This window comes from Salmo trutta, unplaced genomic scaffold (assembly GCF_901001165.1).
Source record: "Salmo trutta unplaced genomic scaffold, fSalTru1.1, whole genome shotgun sequence".
Taxonomy (NCBI): Eukaryota; Metazoa; Chordata; class Actinopteri; order Salmoniformes; family Salmonidae; genus Salmo; species Salmo trutta.
In genome coordinates this window covers 302,848-314,727 of record NW_021822678.1, presented here as the reverse complement: position 1 = coordinate 314,727, position 11,880 = coordinate 302,848, and the positions used below count along the sequence as shown (strand labels likewise).

The window sequence follows — 11,880 nt, the reverse complement described above, 5'->3', positions numbered from 1 at the left end:
TTTAGGAAAATGGGAGAGGAGAAATGACTAGAGACAGTGTTGTTTATCTCACTGACCATGACCCATGAGTTCTTCTTACCTTTGTTCAGTAGAAAAGTCTCCCTCTCTAAACTCTATAGGATGAACCATAGACCGGTCACTCTTCATGGACACACAGCTGGGTACAGGGGAGGTTGGTCTCTCCTGCTTGATTGGTCTTCAACACAACAGAGACAAACATTACATCTCTCATCTACTCTGATCTCAGATTGGAAACATAAGAAGAGTTCCAAAATGCAACATATCACTTTACAGAAATGAGATTTCATTGTTTAAAGAAATTATGTATTAATTATTACATCTCTCACAGACAAGGATTTGTTTAAAATCTATCACTTGATGGTTTCATTTCAGAGAGACAAAAATCATTTTTTTTATGCAAAATGCTATATATCTCCCTCACTCTCAAATATGTCCGACCGGCTCAATTTGGCAATTAACTAAATAACTACATATATAGTGATTTTGGTTTATGTCAGTTTAATTGTTTGTTATGGTATAAGTTGTTATTTTATGATTGTAAGTGATAAAATTAACTAGTAATTCTCAGTAATTACTACTTTAGTAAGGAATAACACATTTTTTCAGCAATACTGCAGATGCTAAATAATTCCAATAGATGGGAACATAAGACCACAATGACATTTCAGAATATTAGTTTAGTTTTCTCCCTGGATACACCACCACTCCCCGCGCTTCCTGCAGAACCCCTGCAGTACCTCCACAGACCCCGGATTGAGAACCCCTGATTTAGCAGATGCTCTTATCCAGAGAGATTTACAGTAACTACATTCATCTTAAGATAGCTATTTATTTAGGAAATAAACTAAATCAATTCTTCATAAAATTGTCATCTTACCTCTTAGCTTTGGTGTCATGTCCCCCAGAGAGACTCATTTTAGAGGCAGGGGCCCCCTCCTCTCTCTCCCCAGAGAGATGCATTTTAGAGGCAGGGCCCCCCTCCTTCCTCTCCCCAGAGAGACTCATTTTAGAGCACTGACCCCTGTAAACAGAGATCCAGCATTTTGGTTGTGGTTAACACAGTGACAACTAAACAGAGATCCAGCATGTTGGTTGTGGTTAACACAGTGACGTCCTAAACAGAGATCCAGCATGTTGGTTCTGGTTAACACAGTGACTAATTCTTGAATGTCAATTGTTCTCATTCATTCATTATATCTTTGAGAAATATATTTTTAACAACTTTCTCTTTTACTTCACTACATTCATGAAGAAAATTATGTACTTTTTACTCCATACATTTTCCCTGACACCCAAAAGTACTCGTTACATGTTGAATGCTTAGCAGGACAGAAAACGGTCCAATTTGAACACTTATCAAAAGAACATCCCCTACTGCCTCTGATCTGGTGGACTCACTAAACAGAGAACATCCCTGGTCATCCCTACTGCCTCTGATCTGGAGGACTCACTAAACAAAGAACATCATTGGTCATCCCTACTGCCTCTGATCTGGAGGACTCACTAAACAGAGAACATCCCTGGTCATCCCTACTGCCTCTGATCTGGAGGACTCACTAAACAGAGAACATCCCTGGTCATCCCTACTGCCTCTGATCTGGAGGACTCACTAAACAGAGAACATCCCTGGTCATCCCTACTGCCTCTGATCTGGAGGACTCACTAAACAGAGAACATCCCTGGTCCTCCCTACTGCCTCTGGTCTGGTGGGCTCACTAAACACAGAACATCCCTGGTCATCCCTACTGCCTCTGGTCTGGTGGACTCACTAAACAGAGAACATCCCTGGTCATCCCTACTGCCTCTGGTCTGGTGGACTCACTAAACAGAGAACATCCCTGGTCATCCCTACTGCCTCTGATCTGGAGGACTCACTAAACAGAGAACATCCCTGGTCATCCCTACTGCCTCTGATCTGGAGGACTCACTAAACAGAGAACATCCCTGGTCATCCCTACTGCCTCTGATCTGGAGGACTCACTAAACACAAATGCTTCATTTTTAAATGATGTCTGAGTGTTGGAGTGTGACCCTGGCTAGCCGTAAATTACAATAACAAGAAAATTGTGCCGTCTGGTTTGCTTAATAAAAGGAATTTTAAATTATCACTACTTTACTTTTACTTTTGATGCTTAAGTATATTTTAGTAATTACATTTACTTTTGATACTTAATTATATTCGAAACCAAATACTTTGACTTTTACTGAAGTAGTATTTTAATGGGTGAATTTCACTTTTAATTGAGTCATTTTCTATTAAGGAATCTTTACTTTTACTCCAGTATGAGAATTGAGAACTTTTTCCACCACTGTTCTAACGTTCTAGAGACATATGAGCCACAGATTCAACAAACATTTTGTAACTGCGTGGGCTACAAAGTTACTTTCAGTTTCATATAAGGAATAACGTAACGGTCACTGGGTGAATTTGTTTTGCATTGTCCGGCTCCCCGGGTGAGCAGAGTTTACGCATTTTAGACCATTCTGTTGTTCCTTAAAATAAAACTCCACTCACCTGTAGCACCGGGCCGTGCAAAACGAACTTCCCACTGTCGCAGGGCACTGAGACACAGAGTTCTAAACCCAGACGCGTTTCTTCAAGACATCTCTCTTACATTATTTTTGATAAACATATAATTTACTGGAAACCAAGTTTAGCTGTGTTTTTTCCTCCAGAATGTGAGTTACTGTAGGACTATAATAATTGTTAACAGGCCTACAAACCCAAAAGGTTTTAATTTGAGAATGTTAATTTGTATGCCTCAAATATTAAACTGTCTTAAAATATTTAATGATTAGTTGAATCAGGTGTATAAGTGCTGGTAAGAACAAAAGGATTGAGAAACCCTGAGATAAACATAAAACCATATAATGTAAAAGCTCCTCCACCATCTTTACCAGACGTTTTACTGATAACATGTAGACCTACTGATTAGTTTCCACTTTGAAAACTGCTGTCTGTCAGCAACTCAGCTCAAGTAGTAGTTCTACTAACTAGTAATATCTCATTCCAGGTATTCATTCTCTTACTCTGTCCATTAGAATAGATTATTGTTCAGAAATACTTACTTTATTTGTCAGTATTGTCCATATAGTGTTTTCTGCTCTGTCGTCTCAAAATGGATCCTGTACAAAAGAACATATTTACTTTCAGTCACCTCCTGGGTGGTGCAGTGGTCTAAACCACTGCACCCCATCTGAACAGTTTCTTTCTCCATGCTGTGGCCCTCACCAACTGGCCATCTGGCCCATAGAGACTAATGGACTATGCTGTGGCCCTCACCAACTGGCCATCTGGCCCATACAGACTAAAGGACTATGCTGTGGCCCTCACCATCTGGCCATCTGGCCCATACAGACTAAAGGACTATGCACTCTATACTGTACACCGCATCAACGGGGATGTGGTGGAGGGTAAACCTTTTATTTGTAAAATAGCGTAAACTCAACACTGTATTTTGTTAATTATCGTTTACCACTTATTATGCGTTTCCAACGTTAAGTCTAAATTTCATCGCGGAAACCGGGCCCAGGTTGGTCAGCATGATAAAGAATCATATCTCAATCATACTCTGTCTATTGAATGTCTGACTACGACCTAACTTTATAATAGTTATATGTAGCCAAGACTTACCAGAGTCTGTCCGTCTGTCCTTCAAATCAACACATTTATCCTGCTTCTAATGTTGCAGAGAAATGTGCGCTACATTTTCTACAGTCATTTTGTAACAGCGTAGACCACACCCTTACTTTCACTTTATATAACAATATTAACCAGAGGGTGGCGCTAACAGTGACATCAGTAACTCGTGGCATTGTACCGAATCTTGCTTACATTTTTTTTTATAGTCCTTCTTCGAGACATCTCTCTTACATTATTTAAGCTAAACTTATCATTTACTCTAAACCAGGTTTAGTTGTGTTTTTTTTTATCTCCAACATATGAGTTAATGTAGGACTTTAATAATTGTTAACAGATCTACCAAACCCAAAAGGTTTTAATTTGAGAAAGTTAATTTGTATGCCTCAAATATTAAACTGTCTTAAAATATTTAATGATTAGTTGAATCAGGTGTGTAAGTGCTGGTAAGAACAAAAGGATTGAGAAACCCTGAGATAAACATAAAACCATATAATGTAAAAGCTCCTCCGCCATCTTTACCAGACGTTTTACTGATAACATGTAGACCTACTGATTAGTTTCCACTTTGAAAACTGCTGTCTGTCAGCAACTCAGCTCAAGTAGTAGTTCTACTAACTAGTAATATCTCATTCCAGGTATTCATTCTCTTACTCTGTCCAGTAGAATTAATTATTGTTCAGAAATACTTACTTTATTTTTCAATAATCTCCATATAGTATTTTCTGCTCTGTCGTCTCAAAATGGATCCTGAACAAAAGAACAACTTAACTTTCGGTTTCAATCAGCTGCCTCCCCTCCCTGAAAATAAAGTGTTTTATTGGTATCTTCCACTAGATGGCAGTAAACACCTGCTGTAACTAGACTTTACAACTATGGATTGCTGATCTAGGATCAGGTCCCTCCTCTCCATGTAATCTGATTCATTATGATCTAGGATCAGGTCCCCCCTCTCCATGTAATCTGATTCATTATGATCTAGGATCAGGTCCCTCCTCTCCATGTAATCTGATTCATTATAATCTAGGATCAGGTCCCTCCTCTCCATGTAATCTGATTCATTATGATCTAGGATCAGGTCCCCCTCTCCATGTAATCTGATTCATTATGATCTAGGATCAGGTCCCCCCTCTCCATGTAATCTGATTCATTATGATCTAGGATCAGGTCCCCCCCTCTCCATGTAATCTGATTCATTATGATCTAGGATCAGGTCCCCCTCTCCATGTAATCTGATTCATTATGATCTAGGATCAGGTCCCCCCCTCTCCATGTAATCTGATTCATTATGATCTAGGATCAGGTCCCTCCTCTCCATGTAATCTGATTCATTATGATATAGGATCAGGTCCCCTTCTCCATGTAATCTGATTCATTATGATCTAGGATCAGGTCCCTCCTCTCCGAGTAATCTGATTCATTATGATATAGGATCAGGTCCCCCCTCTCCATTTAATCTGATTCATTATGATCTAGGATCAGGTCCCCCCCCTCTCCATGTAATCTGATTCATTATGATCTAGGATCAGGTCCCTCCTCTCCATTTAATCTGATTCATTATGATCTAGGATCAGGTCCCCTCCTCTCCATGTAATCTGATTCATTATGATCTAGGATCAGGTCCCTCCTCTCCATTTAATCTGATTCATTATGATCTAGGATCAGGTCCCCTCCTCTCCATGTAATCTGATTCATTATGATCTAGGATCAGGTCCCACCCTCTCCATGTAATCTGATTCATTATGATATAGGATCAGGTCCCCCCTCTCCATGTAATCTGATTCATTATGATCTAGGATCAGGTCCCCCCTCTCCATGTAATCTGATTCATTATGATCTAGGATCAGGTCCCTCCTCTCCATTTAATCTGAATCATTATGATCTAGGATCAGGTCCCCCCTCTCCATGTAATCTGATTCATTATGATATAGGATCAGGTCCCCCCTCTCCATGTAATCTGATTCATTATGATCTAGGATCAGGTCCCCCCTCTCCATGTAATCTGATTCATTATGATCTAGGATCAGGTCCTCCTCTCCATGTAATCTGATTCATTATGATCTAGGATCAGGTCCCTCCTCTCCATGTAATCTGATTCATTAGAAATGGCCCGGGTGACGCGCTTGTCATTCATGCCATGTCCTGTCCTGTCAGAATCATAAAAAAACTATTAAACAAACTCATACAACTAAGTGCTTTCCAAAATCAAGCTTTAGAAATATTATACATTAATATTTTCTTGTTTCATAGTTTATTTTTTTTAATCAACGCCAGTCCTAATCATAAATATCAAATATTCTATTCATTTATTTTCTGAATTTGAATCCTGTAAGTGATTTTTATGTATTATTTCAGGCTCACATGTCCTGCTCGACCACATATCGCTGGTCAACGCAAAATGGGTCCCGTTAGCGAGCCGGTCAGCAAGGCTCTGCCTGACTTCAGTGGACATTTGTGGCAGTGCTTCTCGTGCAAAGTAGTTGGGAAGCTCATATCTCGGGTCCATAGTTTTCAGTAGCTTTTTGAATCCGACTTGTTCCACAGTTGCAACAGGGACCATATCTTTAGCAATGTGATAGGACACCGCTTTAGTTATAGTACACCACTTGCCAATTTTCTTTTCATTAGGCACCACACTGCGGGAAAATGAAGTTTGCAGTGAGCTTTGTTTCGGGGCTGGAGCTTTTTCGGGTTGTCGACGGCTTGCGGCTGGGGCTTCTGCAGCGCGCAGTTTCACACACTCTTCGTATTGCAGTTTGTGCCACTGTTTTAGGTGGTGAAAAAGATTTGTAGTGCTGGAACTTTTTTTATGGCACTGCCTACATATAACGTGATTTTGTTGCTCATCTGATACTTTGAATCCAAATGACTGAGCCAATGCTTTTTCTTTTACTAACCAATTCCTCGTCAAAACGCTCCGCAGACGCTGTTGCTTCCTCCATGTTTGTTGAAGTGTCTGTTCCTGCCCCTCCGCCCTCTGTGCATGAAAGAGGAGGCGCGGGGAGCAGCGCAGAGAGCTCCGGGTCTGCATCTTGCTTGGAGCAAGGATCAAAGCGCAAATTTCAACTATATCGATATATGCGAAATGGTCTAATTTCATATCACATTTCAAATATATATCGCTATATTTTTTATATCGATATATCGCCCAGCCCTATTAGACTCTGAAACCAGGTTAATGGTGTGTATTAGACTCTGAAACCAGGTTAATGGTGTGTATTAGACTCTGAAACTAGGTTAATGGTGTGTATTAGACTCTGAAACCAGGGTAATGGTGTGTATTAGACTCTGAAACCAGGTTAATGGTGTGTATTAGACTCTGAAACCAGGTTAATGGTGTGTATTAGACTCTGAAACCAGGTTAATGGTGTGTATTAGACTCTGAAACCAGGTTAATGGTGTGTATTAGACTCTGAAACCAGGTTAATGGTGTGTATTAGACTCTGAAACCAGGTTAAAAACAGATGGTGTGTATTAGACTCTGAAACCAGGTTAATGACAGATGGTGTGTATTAGACTCTGAAACCAGGTTAATGACAGATTGTGTGTATTAGACTCTGAAACCAGGTTAATGACAGATGGTGTGTATTAGACTCTGAAACCAGGTTAATGGTGTGTATTAGACTCTGAAACCAGGTTAATGGTGTGTATTAGACGCTGAAACCAGGTTAATGGTGTGTATAAGACTCTGAAACCAGGTTAATGACAGATGGTGTGTATTAGACTCTGAAACCAGGTTAATAACAGATGGTGTGTATTAGACTCTGAAACCAGGTTAATGACAGATGGTGTGTATTAGACTCTGAAACCAGGTTAATGGTGTGTATTAGACTCTGAAACCAGGTTAATGACAGATGGTGTGTATTAGACTCTGAAACCAGGTTAATGGTGTGTATTAGACTCTGAAACCAGGTTAATGGTGTGTATTAGACTCTGAAACCAGGTTTATGGTGTGTATTAGACTCTGAAACCAGGTTAATGGTAGATGGTGTGTATTAGACTCTGAAACCAGGTTAATAACAGATGGTGTGTATTAGACTCTGTAACCAGGTTATTGACAGATGGTGTGTATTAGACTCTGAAACCAGGTTATTGACAGATGGTGTGTATTAGACTCTGAAACCAGGTTATTGACAGATGGTGTGTATTAGACTCTGAAACCAGGTTAATGGTGTGTATTAGACTCTGAAACCAGGTTAATGGTATGTATTAGACTCTGAAACCAGGTTAATGACAGATGGTGTGTATTAGACTCTGAAACCAGGTTAATGGTGTGTATTAGACTCTGAAACCAGGTTAATGGTGTGTATTAGACTCTGAAACCGGTATGGGTGTATTAGACTCTGAAACCAGGTTAATGGTGTGTATTAGACTCTGAAACCAGGTTAATGACAGATGGTGTGTATTAGACTCTGAAACCAGGTTAATGGTGTGTATTAGACTCTGAAACCAGGTTAATAACAGATGGTGTGTATTAGACTCTGAAACCAGGTTAATGGTGTGTATTAGACTCTGAAACCAGGTTAATGACAGATGGTGTGTATTAGACTCTGAACCAGGTTAATGTGTGTATTAGACTCTGAAACCAGGTTAATGGTGTGTATTAGACTCTGAAACCAGGTTAATGGTGTGTATTAGACTCTGAAACCAGGTTAATGACAGATGGTGTGGTATTCAGACTCTGAAACCAGGTTAATGGTGTGTATTAGACCTCTGAAACCAGGTTAATGACAGATGGTGTGTATTAGACTCTGAAACCAGGTTAATGGTGTGTATTAGACTCTGAAAACCAGGTTAATGGTAGATGGTGTGTATTAGACTCTGAAACCAGTTTATGTTGTGTATTAGACTCTGAAACCAGGTTAATGACAGATGGTGTGTATTAGACTCTGAAACCAGGTTAATGACAGATGGTGTGTATTAGACTCTGAAACCAGGTTTATGGTGTGTATTAGACTCTGAAACCAGGTTAATTGTGTGTATTAGACTCTGAAACCAGGTTAATGACAGATGGTGGTTATTAGACTCTGAAACCAGGTTTATGGTGTGTATTAGACTCTGAAACCAGGTTAATGGTGTGTATTAGACTCTGAAACCAGGTTAATGGTGTGTATTAGACTCTGAAACCAGGTTAATGGTGTGTATTAGACTCTTGTTACCGAACCAGGTTAATGGTGTGTATTAGACTCTGAAACCAGGTTAATGACAGATGGTGTGTATTAGACTCTGAAACCAGGTTAATAACAGATGGTGTGTATTAGACTCTGAAACCAGGTTAATGACAGATGGTGTGTATTAGACTCTGAAACCAGGTTAATGGTGTGTATTAGACTCTGAAACCAGGTTAATGGTGTGTATTAGACTCTGAAACCAGGTTTTTGACAGATGGTGTGTATTAGACTCTGAAACCAGGTTAATGACAGATGGGGTTTATTAGACTCTGAAACCAGGTTTATGGTGTGTATTAGAGTCTGAAACCAGGTTAATGGTGTGTATTAGACTCTGTAACCAGGTTAATGACAGGTGGTGGGTATTAGACTCTGAAACCAGGTTTATGGTGTGTATTACACTCTGAAACCAGGAAAATGGTGTGTATTAGACTCTGAAACCAGGTTAATAACAGATGGTGTGTATTAGACTTTGAAACCAGGTTAATGACGGATGGTGTGTATTAGACTCTGAAACCAGGTTTATGGTGTGTATTAGACTCTGAAACCAGGTTAATGGTGTGTATTAGACTCTGTAACCAGGTTAATGACAGGTGGTGTGTATTAGACTCTGAAACCAGGTTTATGGTGTGTATTACACTCTGAAACCAGGAAAATGGTGTGTATTAGACTCTGAAACCAGGTTAATAACAGATGGTGTGTATTAGACTCTGAAACCAGGTTAATGGTGTGTATTAGACTCTGAAACCAGGTTAATAACAGATGGTGTGTATTAGACTCTGAAACCAGGTTAATGGTGTGTATTAGACTCTGAAACCAGGTTAATAACAGATGGTGTGTATTAGACTCTGAAACCAGGTTAATGGTGTGTATTACACTCTGAAACCAGGTTAATGGTGTGTATTAGACTCTGAAACCAGGTTAATGGTGTGTATTAGACTCTGAAACCAGGTTTATGGTGTGTATTAGACTCTGAAACCAGGTTAATGGTGTGTATTAGACTCTGAAACCAGGTTTATGGTGTGTATTAGACTCTGAAACCAGGTTAATGGTGTGTATTAGACTCTGAAACCAGGTTAATAACAGATGGTGTGTATTAGACTCTGAAACCAGGTTAATGGTGTGTATTAGACTCTGAAACCAGGTTAATGACAGATGTTTTGTGCCAAACACTAAAGCATGATATTGTAATAAATCTACACCCTATTCCCTACGTAGAACACTACTTTAGACCTGGTCAGAAGCACCGTAGTGCACTACGTAGGGAATAGGGAACCATTTGGAACAGAGACCAGTAATTCCCCTGAACATCTTTCTCTTCCTCATCTGGTTTCTTGAACAGCCCTTCACTCCTCCCCTCTTCCTCCCCTCCTCCCTTTTCATTCTGTTCTATCAGCCACACCACCAGCTCACCTCCACACAATCCATTTACAACTTAAAGACACACCTTGGAATAAATAACAAAGGAAAACTATTACTAGATGAAGTTTAGTGTTGGATTTTTTTTATTTCCCATCACCATAAATCATATTTAATCACTGAACAGTAGCAGACCTAACTTCATCTGTTCCTGACTCTGGATAGTGGATTAAAAAGACCATCAATCTCCAATGATATTAAAGTACTATTCTGAACATTACTGATATACTGAGTGGCAAGTCCAGATATCTGCTGGTTTTATTGTTTGGTCAATAGCACCACCTGCTGGACAGGTTTAATGTTGCTGGACTGAGCAGTATGGGAGGATGAAAGATGACACATTTAGGGACGGTTTCCTGGACATCTACATTGAACACGATTTTTAGTCCAGGACTAGGATTAATCTGTGTCTGGGAAACCAGTCCATATAGTTTAGTAGAAAGTAAGTGATTCCAGCTTGTAGTGGACTGACTAGTCCTGAATTGTCCTTTTGTTCCTGGACCATTTTCCATGCAGCTCCAGGTGACAGAGAACACATCAATTAGGGCCGAGCTGATCAATGATACTGAGGAGAATTACATAGAGACAGAGAACCAACTGAGAAAACATATCAATGGTTCTGAATGACAACCAATATACATCAACACCAGACATCATGATTCATGGAAATGTACATTGTATTTTATCAAATATGAAAACCTTAAATCCCTTCAAATTCAAATCAGTCAGAAAATAAGGATTGTACATAAAACAGAGCAGAATAAATCATCACATCTGGGGACCATCACCACCAGCATGACTAGTATCTATGTGGCCCCTACTACAGTTTAACCAGCTCATCTATAGACTACACCAGCATGACTAGTATCTATGTGGACCCTACTACAGTTTAACCAGCTCAGCTATAAACTACACCAGCGTGACTAGTATCTATGTGGACCCTACTACAGTTTAACCAGCTCAGCTATAGACTACACCAGCGTGACTAGTATCTATGTGGACCCTACTACAGTTTAACCAGCTCAGCTATAGACTACACCAGCATGACTAGTATCTATGTGGACCCTACTACAGTTTAACCAGCTCAGCTATAGACTACACCAGCATGACTAGTATCTATGTGGACCCTACTACAGTTTAACCAGCTCAGCTATAGACTACACCAGCATGACTAGTATCTATGTGGACCCTACTACAGTTTAACCAGCTCAGCTATAGACTACACCAGCATGACTAGTATCTATGTGGACCCTACTACACTTTAACCAGCTCAGCTATAGACTACACCAGCATGACTAGTATCTATGTGGACCCTAATACAGTTTAACCAGCTCAGCTATAGACTACACCAGCATGACTAGTATCTATGTGGACCCTACTACAGTTTAACCAGCTCAGCTATAGACTACACCAGCATGACTAGTATCTATGTGGACCCTACTACAGTTTAACCAGCTCAGCAATAGACTACACCAGCATGACTGGTATCTATGTGGATCCTACTACAGTTTAACCAGCTCAGCTATAGACTACACCAGCATGACTAGTATCTATGTGGACCCTACTACAGTTTAACCAGCTCAGCTATAGACTACACCAGCGTGACTAGTATCTATGTGGACCCTACTACAG

The 11,880-nt window shown here is 39.9% G+C and overlaps 1 long non-coding RNA gene across 1 annotated transcript; it reads right to left on the bottom strand.

Annotated features, from left to right (window-relative positions):
• Positions 1–1,025: 1,025 nt before the first annotated feature.
• LOC115183211 (uncharacterized) lies at positions 1,026–4,502 on the bottom strand. Its single transcript, XR_003874001.1, has 3 exons — positions 4,355–4,502; positions 3,091–3,147; positions 1,026–1,042 (listed from the first exon to the last, which is right to left on the bottom strand). It is a non-coding gene; the product is annotated as an uncharacterized LOC115183211 (long non-coding RNA).
• Between the last annotated feature and the right edge of the window lie 7,378 nt (positions 4,503–11,880).